Here is a 16,136-nt window from a genome sequence, read left to right on the forward strand (position 1 = left end):
TTTCTTAGCTCCACCCATACAGATTCCACTTCAGGATTGTCTGAGCTAATATCCTTCCTCACTATTGTATTGATTTCCTCTTTTACTAATAACGCTACTCCATCTCCTTTCCCTTTTTGCCTGTACTTCCTAAATATTGAATACCCTTGGATGTTCCGTTCCCATCCTTGGTCACCCTGCAGCCATGTCTCCCTAATCACAACTATATCGTATCCATTTACATCTATTTGTGCAGTTAATTCGCCTACCTTATTGCGAATACTCTGAGCATTGAGGCACAACGCCTTTAGGCTTGTCTTTTTAACATTCTTAGTCATCTTAGTATTATTTCGCACTATGGCCCTATTTGTTTCTTGCCCTTGATTTCTATGCCTTGCACCTTTGCCGTTTTGTTTGTTTGTCTTTTGTTTCTATCCTTGTTTCCTCCTCCTCAGTCTCCCCGCTCAGGTTTCCATCCCCCTGCCATTCTAGTTTAAATCCTCCCCAACAGCTCTAGCAAACGCCCCCGCAAGGACATCGGTTCTGGTCCTGCCTGGGTGTAACCCGTCCCGCTTGTACAGGTCCCACCTTCCCCAGAACCGGTCCCGACGTCCCAGGAATCTAAATCCCTCCCTCCTGCACCATTTCTCCAGCCAGGCATTCATCTGGTCTATTCTCCTGTTCCTATACTCACTAACATGTGGCACAGGAAGTAATCCTGAGATTACTACCTTTGAGGTCCTGCTTTTTAATTTAGCTCCTAACTCCTTAAATTCATCTTGCAGGACCTCATCCCTTTTTCGTTGGTACCGACATGTACCATGACCACTGGCTGTTTACCCTCCTCCTTCAGAATGTCCTGCAGGCGCTCTGAGACATCCTTGACCCTAGCACCAGGGAGGCAACATACCATCCTGGAGTCTCATTTGTGGCCACAGAAACGCCTGTCTGTTCCCCTTACAATTGAATCTCCTATCACTACAGCTCTCCCAATCTTTTTCTCCCCTGCTGTGCAGCAGAGCCATCTGTGGTGCCACAAACTTGGCTGTTGCTGCTTTCCCCTCGGAAGCCATCCCCCCCCCCCCCTCCGAACAGTATCCAAAGCGTTATATCTGTTTGAGAGGGAGATGGCCACAGGGGACTCCTGTACTTTCTGCCTGCGCCTACTACTGATGGTGTGATGAAATATGAGGATACGAAAGGGGCCAAGAATGGAGGAACGCTGAGATCTCGGAGGGTTGTAGGGCTGGAGGGGGTTCAGATTTACAGAAATGGTGAGTGGCCAGGGCAATGGAGGGATTTGAAATCAAGGATGACAATTTTAAAATCGGGGACCTCAGTGATTTCTCTCTTCTTTCCATAGAGCATGACTGACCTGGCTGTGTTTGCAGAATTTTCCGTTCTTGAATGCCTTGGCTCACAGAAGACATCTAGTGCCTGGCTGTGAGGGCATCTGTATTTCCTTTGTAAAGAAGGAACATGTCTTTCAATGTTATAACCTAGAATTTACAGTTGAACTATGAGTGAGACAACACATCATGTGTTTGTCTGACATTCCTCTTCTATTTGAACACAGATAATAATCTAATTCATAGAATCTCACAGCACAGAGGAGGCCATTTGACCCATTGGGCCTGTGCTGGCTCTTTGAAAGAACGATTCGATTAGTTGCTCTGCCCATTGCTCCTTCCCCATAACCCTGCAAATTTCTACTTTTAAAGTATTCATCCAATTTCTTTTGAAAGTTATTATTGAATCTGCTTCCACCACCCTTTCAGGCAGTGCATTCCGGACAACAACACACATTTTAATACAAATTTCTCCTCATCCGCCCCCTCTGGTTCTTTTGCCAATGACTTTGAATTTGTAGCTGACACTCCCGCCAGTGGAAATAATTCCTCCCTATCTATCCCTTCAAACCAATTATGATTTTGAACACAACTACTAATTCGCCTCTGAATCTTCCCTGTTCTGAGGAGAACAATCCCAGCTTCTCACGTCTCTCCACTTTATTTACTTAGTTCAGAGTTCTTTCAAAGAATCCGATAAAGAAATGCTTTAAGGGCTCATCTGCCAATATCACAAACTGTAATTTCTAACCTTGTGTTCTTTAAGGTTGGAGATTCTAGAACTTGGGCCATAATCTCAGGATAAGGGGTTAGCCCTTTAGAACTGAGAGAAGGAGACATTTTTTTCACTCATAGAACTGTCAGTCTTTGGTATTCTCTATCCCAGAGGGCCACGAATGCTGTGTTGATGAGTATGTTCAAGACTGAGATCAATAAATCTTTGGGCACTCAGAGAATCAAGGGATATGGGAATAGGGCAGGAAAATGGATTTAATGTAGAAGTTCAGCCATGATCTTACTGAACAGCAGAGCAGGCTAGAGGGGTTGCATGGCCTACTCCAGCTTCTATTTCTTATGTTCTTAAGCTTATCTTGCATGATTTTATATCATTAAAGGCAGAACCGGCAAATGTTGCAGTCTGCCAGAGGCTTGAAAGTTGCGTTCAATATTATTACAAGTTTAAGTCTCATATTGGGTTTCATTGGAGATTACTACAAGGAAATCAGGCATTATAATAGGGTCTTGCATGATTTATTAATCTCTCATCACACAAGAATGCTAATGACCAGAGTGGCAGGAAGGCTAACTACACACAAAATCGAGCAACTCTGTTGATACTGAACAGAAAACTTGAAGAAGATTCGCGACTAGAGCAATTTACATGCACAACTGAAGAGAGCAATAAGACAGAAATCCAATATATTAGCTCAGGCTGCAGTGAATCAGAAAAAGTCTTATCCAATACGAAAACATAAGAGGCTAGAAAAATACAACCCAGTTTGCAAGTAACTCTAATGCTTTCAGCCCCTCCAGCTCTTAACCTTCAGAATTTCTTTTTCTGCTGATCCTTTTGTGATCTGTTTTAAGCTCTTCTCTAACCTACTAATTAGCTCCTCGAGCATTCTATTCCATCTTCTTTGGTCAAAGTTTAAACAAAACTTTTTTGTCAAACATCAACTTAATTTAGGTCAGTTTAAGAGCTCCTGCTTTGCTCTTCTATTCTAATATTGCATGATGTTTTCTTGTGCTCTTCAATGCCTTTTCTGAAGCTGGTATGATAGGAAATCCACCGTCCCCTATAGTCCACCACTCCAGCACTTTAGCCAAATGGGTCCTGCTTCATGCATGAGCGCGGGCAGTGTGACACTGGGAGCCACCAACCCGATCCTGTCCTCAACCAATGTGGTAGAAGTTGGGTAACTTTCAATCAGCTGTTGCTCAGTGGGTAAAGAATTAGAACGTCATATGTTCAAGTCTTGCTCCAGAGACTCAAGCACATAATCCCGGCTGCCACTTCCAGTGCAGTACCGAGGGGGTACTGCACTGTCCAAGGTGCCATCTTTCAGATGAGATGTTAAACCATCTGCCCTCTTAAGTGGACATAAATGTTCCTATGGCACTGTTTTGAAGAGGAGCAGGGAGGTTCTCCCCATTGTTCAGCCAAAATATTTCCTCAACCAACATCACTAAACAATTAGATTATCTGGTCATTTTCTCATTGCTGTTTATGAGACTTTGCTGTGTACAAATTGGCTGTCATGTTTCCTACATTATAAAATGCTTCAAGTTGTGAAAAGTTTCACATAATTGGGAGGGGGAGGAGTATAATGGCAGGATGTTTCTCAACATCATATTAGATTGCTACTTGTCACAAATGGCTAATGAATCTATAAGAGTTGGGTGATACTGATCTATGGCACAAATGGTTAATAGATTAAACTATGAGGAATAAGCATCATGTCAAAGACTTTCACCAATGTCTTTGAGGCAAGTGGACATTCAAGGAAACAGTCAGATCTTTGAAATTGGTTGAATGAGGTGAAGGAAAAAGGGTACCTGTTCATCAACCAGTGTCATCATGGCAGATGATAGCAAATTGGGGAGCAGTACTTTGGGTCATTTTTGCTTGCACAGTTGGAAGTGTGAACAGAAATAACGGTATCTAAGTTTACTCATGATATCAAACTAGGAGGTGAGGTTGGAAATAGGGAATTAGTGAGTTAAATACAATGAGATCTAAATTTGTAAGATGAGAAAGCTAGGCTGACAAGTGGCAAATGTTGTTTAATGTGAACAAATGCAAACTGATGATACTTGGGGGAAGGGATTAAGCACAGGAGAGGGATGGAGAGGGATCTGAGCAGACATGTAGGTAAATTGCTGAAATCATTAGCACAGTGTTGACAGCAGGAAATTAATCAAACAACAGCGTAGATTGTGTCTCAGGAAGTGATAATCAACTTGTACAAAACATTGATCAAACCATACCTGGAGAACCATATAGAAAGCTCCCTGTACAGTTCTAGTCCCTGTACTACGATGGGCTATATTGAATAGAGAGCTGAGCTACAAACGAATAAAACTAGGAAACTAGGGTGGGGGGTGTGGGGGTGGGAGGGGATCTAATAAATCCAATAAGCAATTCACGTGAAGCTTTTTTGCCCACAGAGTGATGAGAATGTGGAACTTGCTACTACATGGAATAGTTGAGGTGAATAACAGAGATGCAGTTAAGAAGATGCTGAATAGGTACGAGGGAAAAAAAAGAAATAGAAGGATATGGTAATAGGGACAGATAAAGTAAGGTAGGAGGAGACTCATGTGGAGCATAAACACTGTCATAGAATGGCCTGTTTCTGTCCTGTACATACTATTTGATGCTATGTAATGTAATTCCTCTGCAGGTTTGCAGAGGTCACTTTAAAATTGTTGGAAGCTTGTGAAGTGTATGCACCAGAATTCTGAGCAAAGCTACATGTTGGGAATGCAAATGCACAAAATTAAGTTGCACATAATTTGTCTTCCTCTGTTTTTGTGAGTTCTAAATGAACCTCAGCTTTTAAAACTCAGGTCTGGCATCTCCGAATGGTTGAGGTTCTCCCAATCTCCAGGACAATGTAACTCCCTCAACTGATGTCACCATAAAAAACATTCATTGATTTTTCTTATTTGTTACGTCTTGCTGTACCCAAGATAATAGAGAGGTGGGCAGACTGCCATAAAAGGGAGTTGATTTGAGGGCAACTGACACCTTTACAATTCTTCAAGATTGCTGTGCTTCTCCAATTCTGTCCTCTTGCTAAACCACTGGTGGCTGTGCCTTCAGCTGCCTGGACCCAAAGCTATGGAACTCCCTCCTAAACCTCTCCACCACTCTCCCTTCCATTAAGACACTCCTTTTTAAAAAAAATTCTTTAACCAAGCCTAATGTGACTTGCTGTCAAATTTTGTTTAATAATGCGACTGTGAAGTGCCTTGGGATGTTGTAATACATTAAAAATGCTATATAAATGCAAATTATTCTTGTTGAAGTTGTATCAACCTTGGTTGAGAAGGGAGATTGCAAATAGTAATAAGACCAGTTCATTTCTTTCAGGGGAAATGGGTTCCTTAAAGGTACCAACAGGTGAAAATTGGGGAGTCCCATTGTAAAATAATCATAAATGGCCCTGGGTGGAGTGGGTTTAAGGGGTCGAATTCCTATTCTGGGATTTCTTCTGTTAGAACAGTTTCAACTTGAGTGTAAAAGGCTGAGGGGTGACCTGCGAGAGGTGTTCGAAATGATGAAAGGATTTGATAGGGTAGTGTCATGCAGAGCCTCACCTGCCAAGAATGAGGCATATTAATTTTGTCATATGAACATTGATTTTAAACTGTTGCTGGAGTGAAGAAGTGACTTGTTTGAAGATCACCAGACACTGGGCTGGAAGGACATTTGCATACTAAGGGATGTTACTTGTGGAGACAAAGGACTATTCCCTGATCCAATTAACCCAAATGGATTTTGATCATCAGACATTGAAGGTGTAAGGAAGCGCATTCCAAGGATTGCTAAGACAATACACTCCACAAACGCAGAAGTGGTTAAGCCGGTTAGTCACAGGACTAACCTGCTGGGCAACCTGGGGTTTTTTGAATTGTGCCACACAGAAAGGAACAGAAGGCAGTTTGAACTGGAACCTGGAACAGGAAAGCCTCTCTCTCTCACTTTCTCCCAATCCACTGGACCCACGGAAGACACATGCACGTCAAGAGAGAAAAGACTCTGACATCGAAACAAGTTGAAGTGTGAACTGGGCCCCAAAGAATAGCAGGACCTACCGGCAACAAAAGACTCCACATTAAACTCAAAGGACAGTAAATAACTAACAGATATTGCCTCAAACATTTCCCCTTTATTCTTTCTACTTTTTCCATCTCTATCTGCGTGTGTGTTTATCGCGTATGCATGCTAGCGTTGTCGTGTTGTATATTCGTAGTCGTTAACCGGATTAAAGTTTAAGATTAATAAACTGCCACCTTTCTTGTTTAAAATCTAAGAAAACCTGTCTGAATTGATTTCTTTGCCTTACAGTTGGAATACAGTGAACAAGGATTCACTGAGGGGGAGCTAAAAACATGATGTTTCTAAAATTAAACCCTGTTACGGTTAAACCAGGCAAAAGCTGAGAGGGAAACCCTAGACCCCTTCTCACCTGGTCATAACAGTAGATACAGGTAAATGATTTCCTCTGGTGGGGGAATCCAGGACCACAGCCTTTAATAAAAACAAGAAATGCTGGAAATACTCAGCAGGTCTGGCAACATCTGTGGAGAGAGAAGCAGAGTTAACGTTTCAGGTCAGTGACCCTTCTTCAGAACCAGCAATTATTAGAAATGTAAAAGGTTATAAGCAAGTAAAGCGGGGGTGGGGCAAGAGAAAACAAAGGAGAAGGTGTAAATAGGACAGGGTCACAGAATAGCTGACCAGAAGGTTGTGGAGCAAAGGCAAACAATATGTTAATGGTGTGTTGAAAGACAAATTATTATTACAGATAGGGTGTTAACAGACTGAAAATTGAACAGCCGCAAGTACAAACATGAAAAAAAAGTGGGTAAGCAAACTGAACAAACTAAGATGCAATAAAATGAAATAAACACAAAAAAAAATTTTAAAAAGGAAAAAGAAAAAAATAACTAAAAATAAAAGTAAGATGGGGGGCCCGTCATGCTCTGAAATTATTGAACTCAATGTTCAGTCCGGCAGGCTGTAGTGTGAACATCAACGCAAGCTCGAGGAACAGCATCTCATTTACCGATTAGGCACACTACAGCCTGCCGGACTGAACATTGAGTTCAATAATTTCAGAGCATGATGGGCTCCATTTTACTTTTATTTTCAGTTATATTTTTCTTCTTTCTTTTAAAAATTTTTTTTGTGTTTATTTTATTTTATTTCATCTTAGTTTGTTCAGTTTGCTTACCCACTTTTTTTTCATGTTTGTACTTGCGGCTATTCAATTTTCAGTCTGTTAACACTCTATCTGTACTAATGCTTTGTCTTTCAACACACCATTAACATATTGTTTGCCTTTGCTCCACGACCTTCTGGTCAGCTATTCTGTGACCCTGTCCTATCTACACTTTCTCCTTTGTTATCTCTTGCCCCACCTCCGCTTTACTTGCTTATAACCTTTTACATTTCTAATATTTGCTAGTTCTGAAGAAGGGTCATTGACCTGAAACATTAACTCTGCTTCTCTCTCCACAGATGCTGCCAGACCTTCTGAGTATTTCCAGCATTTCTTGTTTTTCTTTCAGATTTCCAGCATCCGCAGTATTTTGCTTTTACCACAGTCTTTAAATTAGGGCTAAACCATTCAGGGAACATTTTTTCACCCAAAGCATAGTAGAAATCTGGAACTGACTGAAGTCAATAGATTTTTGTTCAGTAAGGGTATCAAGGGACATGCAACTAAGGCAGTTAAATGGAGCTGAGGCACAGATCAGCCATGATCGAACTGAATGGTGGGACAGCTCAAAGGGCTGATGCAAAATCTACCTTCAAATCAAGCTGTTCAGCTACAAAAGGAATTCAGATGTGGTAAGAAAATATATAAGGACAAGTATTATCATGCTTGTTGCAAGCTTGTAACATTACACTAAAGGTTAATTCGCTTTAAAAATAAATTTAAAAACTCTTTATAACAGCAACACTGCCTAATTAAAAATACTCACTCCAGTGGGAATGTTTTTAATCATTATTTATACATGCCTGTCAAAATATTGTTAATAAGGGGACAGAAACAATGACAGGGCTGTATTCTTAACAGCAGTGGTAATCCATCTCATACAGATTGGGGATTTGTCTGCTCTAAAAGTAGATATTGGTACGGTTTTCAACCAGATCCTTGCTCCGTTTTCTAAAAAAAAGGAAATCATGCATTTATTTAGCACCTTTCACAATCTCAGGATGCCCCAAAGCATTTTACAGCCAATGAAGTATGTTTTATATGAAGTATGTCAGAAGCAAGGCAGATAATTTGTGCACAGCAAGCTCCCACAAGCAGTAATGTGATAACGATCAGAAATCTGTTTTTAGTGATGTTGATTGAGGGATAAATATTGGCCAGAGCACAGAGAGATCTCCCCTGCACTTTGTCAAGATTGTGCCATGGAATCTTCTACATTCACTTGAGAGGGCAGACAGGGCCTGGGTTTACATTTTAAGTGAAAGACGACACCTCCGGCAGTGCAGCACACCCTCTGTACTGCACTGGAATCTCAGCCTAGATTTTTGTGCTCAAGTCTGGAGTGGGACTTGAATCCGTACCCTTCTGATTCAGATGCTGCCCTCTGAGCCACGGCTGACACTACTGGCCTCAAAGTGAATGAGACAATGCCAGTGACATGGAATTGTAACATTGAGAGTTGCTTCTCCTTATGGCCCTTGAGACAGAATGCTATTCTTTTTTCTTTTTTTTTTCTTTTGGGCCTCCTTATCTCGAGAGACAATGGATACGCGCCTGGAGGTGGTCAGTGGTTTGTGAAGCAGCGCCTGGAGTGGCTATAAAGGCCAATTCTGGAGTGACAGGCTCTTCCACAGGTGCTGCAGAGAAATTTGTTTGTTGGGGCTGTTGCACAGTTGGCTCTCCCCTTGCGCCTCTGTCTTTTTTCCTGCCAACTACTAAGTCTCTTCGACTCGCCACAATTTAGCCCTGTCTTTATGGCTGCCCGCCAGCTCTGGCGAATGCTGGCAACTGACTCCCACGACTTGTGATCAATGTCACACGATTTCATGTCGCGTTTGCAGACGTCTTTATAACGGAGACATGGACGGCCGGTGGGTCTGATACCAGTGGCGAGCTCGCTGTACAATGTGTCTTTGGGGATCCTGCCATCTTCCATGCGGCTCACATGGCCAAGCCATCTCAAGCGCCGCTGACTCAGTAGTGTGTATAAGCTGGGGGTGTTGGCCGCTTCAAGGACTTCTGTGTTGGAGATATAGTCCTGCCACCTGATGCCAAGTATTCGCCGAAGGCAGCGAAGATGGAATGAATTGAGACGTCGCTCTTGGCTGGCATACGTTGTCCAGGCCTCGCTGCCGTAGAGCAAGGTACTGAGGACACAGGCCTGATACACTCGGACTTTTGTGTTCCGTGTCAGTGCGCCATTTTCCCACACTCTCTTTGCCAGTCTGGACATAGCAGTGGAAGCCTTACCCATGCGCTTGTTGATTTCTGCATCTAGAGACAGGTTACTGGTGATAGTTGAGCCTAGGTAGGTGAACTCTTGAACCACTTCCAGAGCGTGGTCGTCAATATTGATGGATGGAGCATTTCTGACATCCTGCCCCATGATGTTCGTTTTCTTGAGGCTGATGGTTAGGCCAAATTCATTGCAGGCAGACGCAAACCTGTCGATGAGACTCTGCAGGCATTCTTCAGTGTGAGATGTTAAAGCAGCATCGTCAGCAAAGAGGAGTTCTCTGATGAGGACTTTCCGTACTTTGGACTTCGCTCTTAGACGGGCAAGGTTGAACAACCTGCCCCCTGATCTTGTGTGGAGGAAAATTCCTTCTTCAGAGGATTTGAACGCATGTGAAAGCAGCAGGGAGAAGAAAATCCCAAAAAGTGTGGGTGCGAGAACACAGCCCTGTTTCACACCACTCAGGATAGGAAAGGGCTCTGATGAGGAGCCACCATGTTGAATTGTGCCTTTCATATTGTCATGGAATGAGGTGATGATACTTAGTAGCTTTGGTGGACATCCGATCTTTTCTAGTAGTCTGAAGAGACCACGTCTGCTGACTAGGTCAAAGGCTTTGGTGAGATCAATGAAAGCAATGTAGAGGGGCATCTGTTGTTCACGGCATTTCTCCTGTATCTGACGAAGGGAGAACAGCATGTCAATAGTCGATCTCTCTGCACGAAAGCCACACTGTGCCTCAGGGTAGACGCGCTCGGCCAGCTTCTGGAGCCTGTTCAGAGCGACTCGAGCAAAGACTTTCCCCACTATGCTGAGCAGGGAGATTCCACGGTAGTTGTTGCAGTCACCGCGGTCACCTTTGTTTTTATAGAGGGTGATGATATTGGCATCGCGCATGTCCTGGGGTACTGCTCCCTCGTCCCAGCACAGGCATAGCAGTTCATGTAGTGCTGAGAGTATAGCAGGCTTGGCACTCTTGATTATTTCAGGGGTAATGCTGTCCTTCCCAGGGGCTTTACCGCTGGCTAGGGAATCAATGGCATCACTGAGTTCCGATTTGGTTGGCTGTATGTCCAGCTCATCCATGACTGGTAGAGGCTGGGCTGCATTGAGGGCAGTCTCAGTGACAGCGTTCTCCCTGGAGTACAGTTCTAGGTAGTGCTCAACCCAGCGGTCCATCTGTTTGCGTTGGTCAGTGATTATGTCCCCCGATTTAGATTTGAGGGGGGTGATCTTCTTGATGGTTGGCCCAAGAGCTCTCTTCATGCCATCATACATTCCTCTGATGTTTCCGGTGTCTGAGGCCAGCTGAATATGACTGCATAGGTGTTGCCAGTAGTCGTTTGCGCAACGCCTAGCTGTTCTTTGTGCAGTACTTCTGGCTGCTTTAAGTGCTGCGGATGTTAAATCGCTGGGGGCTTTCTTGTAGTTCAAAAGTGCAATGCGCTTAGCGGCTATGACAGGTTCCAGCTCTTCATTATGAGATTGAAACCAGTCTGCATTTCTCTTCGCACTTTTGCCGTAGGTGGTCAAAGCTGACTCATAGATGGCGTCTCTGATGTGGGCCCACTTGGTCTCAGCATCCCCTGTGGGAGTGTTTTGAAGGGCTGTTACAAGTGAATTTAGAAATTTTTGTAACAGCTGTGGGTGAGAAATTCTGCTCGTGTTGATGCGCGGGTGGCCCTTCTGCTTGGAATGATGCAACTTCTTTGGTCTGAGTCTAACCTTGCTGCACACCAGGGAGTGGTCGGTGTCGCAGTCCGCACTGTGGAAGCTGCGTGTGATTTGAACACTGTTTAAGGCGGCTCGCCTTGTGACAATGAGGTCTAGCTGGTGCCAACGACGTGATCTTGGGTGCCTCCATGAAACCTGGTGACAGGGTTTAGTGTGAAAGAACGAGTTGGTGATGCAGAGGTTATGATAGGTACACAACTCAAGCAGTCTCTGCCCGTTCTCATTCATCCTTCCAACGCCATAGCGCCCAAGGCAGGAGGGCCATGAGTCATGGTCGGCCCCAACCCTGGCATTAAAGTCCCCCAGCAGGAATAGGTGTTCGGTGTTGGGGATGCTGCTAATGATGTTATGGAGTTGTTCATAGAACTGGTCTTTAGCTTCAGGTGCGGAACAGAGTGTTGGAGCATAGATGCTGAGTAGGTGTACTGGACCAGAGGTGGTGAGCAGTCGGATGGACAGTATGCGTTCCGAGCCATTTGAGGGAGGCTCTATCATGCTGAGCAAGGAGTTTCTGATGGCGAAGCCCACTCCATGCTGTCTTGGTTCTTCAGGATCCCTGCCCTGCCAGAAGAAGGTGTAGTCTTGCTCTGCTAGAGAGCCACTCGCGGGGAGGCGAGTCTCCTGAAGTGCTGCAATGTCCACATTGAGTCTACTGAGCTCGTTGTTAATGATGGCGGTCTTCCGAGAATCGTTGATTTGTGTAAGGTCTTCCGACAGGCCAGGACACATAGTTCTGACGTTCCAGCTTGCAAAGCGAAGGGCTGGTACCTTCTTTCCTTTTTTCATGTTGTTTGGTGCGGTGTATCAGTCCACCTTTCGGGCAATGACCCTGAGCTCCAAGCACCCATTGAAGCAGGCAGACTGTGGCGGGACAGAACCTTATTGACCGGGGGCTGCCCGGTTTGAGGCGGGCGGTAGCTGTCCAGTGAGGTGCAATGACCTCTCCCACCGACAAAGGCAACCCGTGGCGCCCAGTTTCTACGCCAATTTATCTGGACTTATAACCCGTAACTGCTGCCTTCCGTGTTGTTTCAGTCGCTGTGAGGCAACTATGGAGTGACCTCTCCATGGCGCATGCCTGGGCAAATTTATGGAGGTTGAGAGTTGCCCAGTCGTCAAAACCCCCCTCTCGGCCTTTCTGGTGGGGTCCAAAGGAGTGCAGGACACGACGTTTGGCACCAGTATGGCTGCAGGAACTGCCGGAAACATGCCAAAGGTGACACATGACCGCCTACGGGGTTCCGCTCCGGATTTTCTGTTAGGGTTTACTCCCTTAGCCTTGGTCTCTCCCGAGACGCCCACAAGGCAGTGGGGTTGTTGGGGCCCCTACACAGGTGTAGCATGGTGCCGGTGGGAGGAGGGGATGCAAGGGGGAGGGGTAGAGGGAGGGGGTGGGGGGGGGGGTGCAGGGGAAGGGGGTGCGGGGTGAAGATGGTGCGAGGGGGGGGCGGGCTGGGACGGGGTTGTGAGGGGGTGAGCTGAGAGGGTGGAGCAGGGAAGGGGACGGGGGTGGGGGGGGGGTGGAAGGGGGGTAAAGGGGGGGGGAGGGGGGGTGGAATCTGGTGCAGGTAATAAGCCATTTCCTCAGTGCCCACCATCGACGTCCGGAAAGCTCATCCACGTCCTTCGGGAGGTGAAGCATCATTTGGCAGACTTAGAGGTGATTACATTTGCTAAAGGTTTTTTTTTTGCAGTGGTTTAAATAAAGGCATGCAGCATTGCCGACAGTGCGCTGCAGATGCTCTCCGAGCCATCTCCCGCGGGCGCTTTGAAGTTGCGGCCGGGGGGGCCGTTCGTGGATGTTTTGGGTGTTCGGGGCACCTTTTCACAGGACTTCTCTCGGGTCCCGCAGCTCCTTCTTCACCTCAATGGACTTACCGCATGCCGTGGCTGCAGACACTCTGGACTGTGAAGACAGCAGGATCGGAGATTGAAGTATCGGCAGCTGTGCTCGTCAGTTTCAACCGGATCAATTTCATTGAGAAAACAAAGAGCAGGTGTGGCTGGGGGAGGGCAGTGGGCCCAGGTAACATACACTAAACTAACTGTTAACTTTTAGATAGGGCTAAAATGAACTGATTTAAAGAGCCAGGGGAATTTAAACAGTTTAAGAGGGCAGATTGGGGGAGAAAACGTTAGGGATGGGAGCAGATGGCCATGGATAGAGTTGAACCGCAAGGGATCTTCCAGCCCAGGAGCCATCTTGATCTGAGCACAGAATGCTGATGGTAACAGATATAACAATGTTGATACTAGCTACTGCCCTTGTTCTGACAGCAGTAACGCCAGCCTCCTATCCATGCCCAATCTAGTTTTGGACTTGCTTAAAGCTGGTAATATTCTCTGCGAACATAGGAATACACAGTATTTACAGCAAAGAAACAGGCCATTTGGTCCAACTGCTCTATGCCAGTGTTGATGTTCCACACGAGTCTCCTATTCCTCTTTCTCTCACCTGATTAGAATATCCTATTCTTTTCTCCCACATGTATTTATCTAGCTTCCCCTTAGATGCATCAACTACTCCATGTGGTAGTGAGTTGCATGTTCTAAACACTCTCTGGGTAAAAAAAAAGAGACGTTTAAAGTAGTGAACAGGGTGATGGATGTTATTTATATGTTATTTATGTGGACTTCCAGAAGGCATTCAATAAAGTCCTTCGTAAGAGTCTGTTAGCTAAAGTTGAAGCTCATGGAACTTTTTTTTTGTTCCTGGGATGTGGGCGTCGCTGGCTAGGCCTGCATTTATTGACCATCCCTAATTGCCCTTGAGAAGGTGGTGCTGAGCTGCCTTCTTGAACCGCTGCAGTCCATGTGCTGTTAGGAAAAGCATTCCAGGATTTTGACCCAGCGACAGTGAAGGAACGGCGAAATAGTTCCAAGTCAGGATGGTGTGTGGATTGGAGGGGAATTTGCAGGTGGTGATGTTCCCATACATTTGCTGCCCTTGTCCTTCTAGGTGGTAGAGGTCGTGGGTTTGGAAGGCGCTGTCAAAGGAGCCTTGGTGCATTGCTGCAGTGCATCTTGTAGATGGTACACACTGTTGCCACTGTGCATCGGTGGTGGAGGGAGTTACTGTTTGTGGATGGGGTGCCAATCAAGCAGGCTGCTTTATCCTGGATGGTGTCGAACTTCTTGAGTGTTGTTGGAGCTGCACCCATCCAGGCAAGTGGAGAGTAGTCCATCACACTCCTGACTTGTGCCTTGTGGACAGGCTTTGGGGAGTCAGGAGGTGAGTTACTCGCCACAGGATTCCTAGCCTCTGACCTGCTCTTGCAGCCACAGTACAAATTTGAAGGCAAATTATTGACTTAGTGAGGAAATTGGCTGAGCAGAGAGAAACAGAGAGTAGGGATAATGGGCTGGTACTCTAATTAACAGGGTGTGACTAGTGGAGTCCCACAAGGATCTGTGTACGGGCATCAACTATTCACTGTATTTATTAACAACTTCGATGAGGCGATAGAGTCATAGAAAGTTTATGGCCCATCATGTCCGCTCTGGCTGAAAAAAAAGGAACCACCCAGCCTAATCGCACCTTCCAGCATTTGGGCTGTAGCCCTGCAGGTTATGCCACTTCAGGTGCACATACAGACACCTTTTAAATGAGATAAGGTTTTCTGCCTCTACCACCCTTTCAGGCAGTGTGTTTCAGACCCCCACCACCCTCTGGGTGAAAAAGAAATTCTCATCTCCTCTCAATCTTTCTACCAATCACTTTAAATCCATGCCCCTAGTCACTGACCTCTCTGCTAAGGTAAATAGGCACTTCCCTATTTAGATGGAAAGCACATATCCAAATTTGCTGATGGTGCAACAATAGGCAATATTGTAAGCAATGTAGATGGATGTATAAAATTACAAAGAGATATAACTGAATGGGAAAAACTGTGGCAAATGGATTTCAGTGTAGCAAAATGTGAGGTCATCCACTTTGGACCTAAAAGGATAGAACAGAGTACTTTCAAAATGGGAAAAAGTGAGAGACAGTGGAGTTTCAAAGATACTTGGGGGGTCCAGGTACACAGGTCATTATAATGTCATGAATGGGTACAGAAAATAATCAAAAAGGCTAATGGAATGTTGGCCTTTATATCTAGACGAATAGAATTCAAGGGGGTAGAGGTCACGCTTCAGCTATACAAAGCCCTGGTCAGGCTACCTGGAGTACTGTCAGCAGTTCTGGCCACCACACCCTAGGAAAGATATATTGGCCTTAATGGGAATGCAGCGTAGATTTACCAGAATGATACCTGGACTCCACGGGTTAAATTATGAGGAGAGATTACACAAACTAGGGTTGTATTCCCTGGAATTTAGAAAGTTAAGAGGTGATTTGATCAAAGAATTGAAGATATTAAGGGAAACAGGCAGGGTAGATTGGGAAAAATTATTTAGTTGGAGAGTATAGGACTCGGGGATATAGTCAAAAAATTACAGCAATAACTTTCAGCAGTGAAAGTAGGAAACACTTCTTCAGCAAAGAGTGGTAGATGTTTGGAATTCTTTTCCACAAATGGCAATTGATGCTAGATCAATTGTTAATTTTTAATCTGACATTTCTGCTAACCAAAGGAGTCAAAGTATATGGTGCAAAAGCAGGTCTATGGAGTCAGGTCACAGATCAGCCATGATCTCATTGAATGGTGGATCGGGCTCTACTCATGTTCCTATGTACAGAAAGTAGTTACACAGATGTCAGAGGTAACTGAATAAGTCAGTTGTCGCAGCAACTGATGCTGGATATTGGGTTGGCTATTTTTCAGGCATCCTAGGAAGCCACCTAAAACAGGTGTTAGGTCCTGGCATATGCCAACAAGGGGCCTGCCCTGAGAGGAGTAGGTGTTGGAGATGTTCCATTCAGGCTTTTGAGCATAGGTGTGGCCT

The 16,136-nt window shown here is 45.1% G+C and overlaps 1 protein-coding gene across 2 annotated transcripts in view; it reads right to left on the reverse strand.

Annotated features, from left to right (window-relative positions):
- LOC137368229 (dedicator of cytokinesis protein 2-like) overlaps positions 1-16,136 on the reverse strand; it is a 1,222,644-nt gene that overhangs the window by 181,465 nt on the left and 1,025,043 nt on the right. The gene's annotated exons all lie outside the window — the stretch shown is intronic.

The sequence above is a fragment of the Heterodontus francisci genome, chromosome 1, assembly GCF_036365525.1.
Source record: "Heterodontus francisci isolate sHetFra1 chromosome 1, sHetFra1.hap1, whole genome shotgun sequence".
Lineage (NCBI taxonomy): Eukaryota > Metazoa > Chordata > Chondrichthyes > Heterodontiformes > Heterodontidae > Heterodontus > Heterodontus francisci.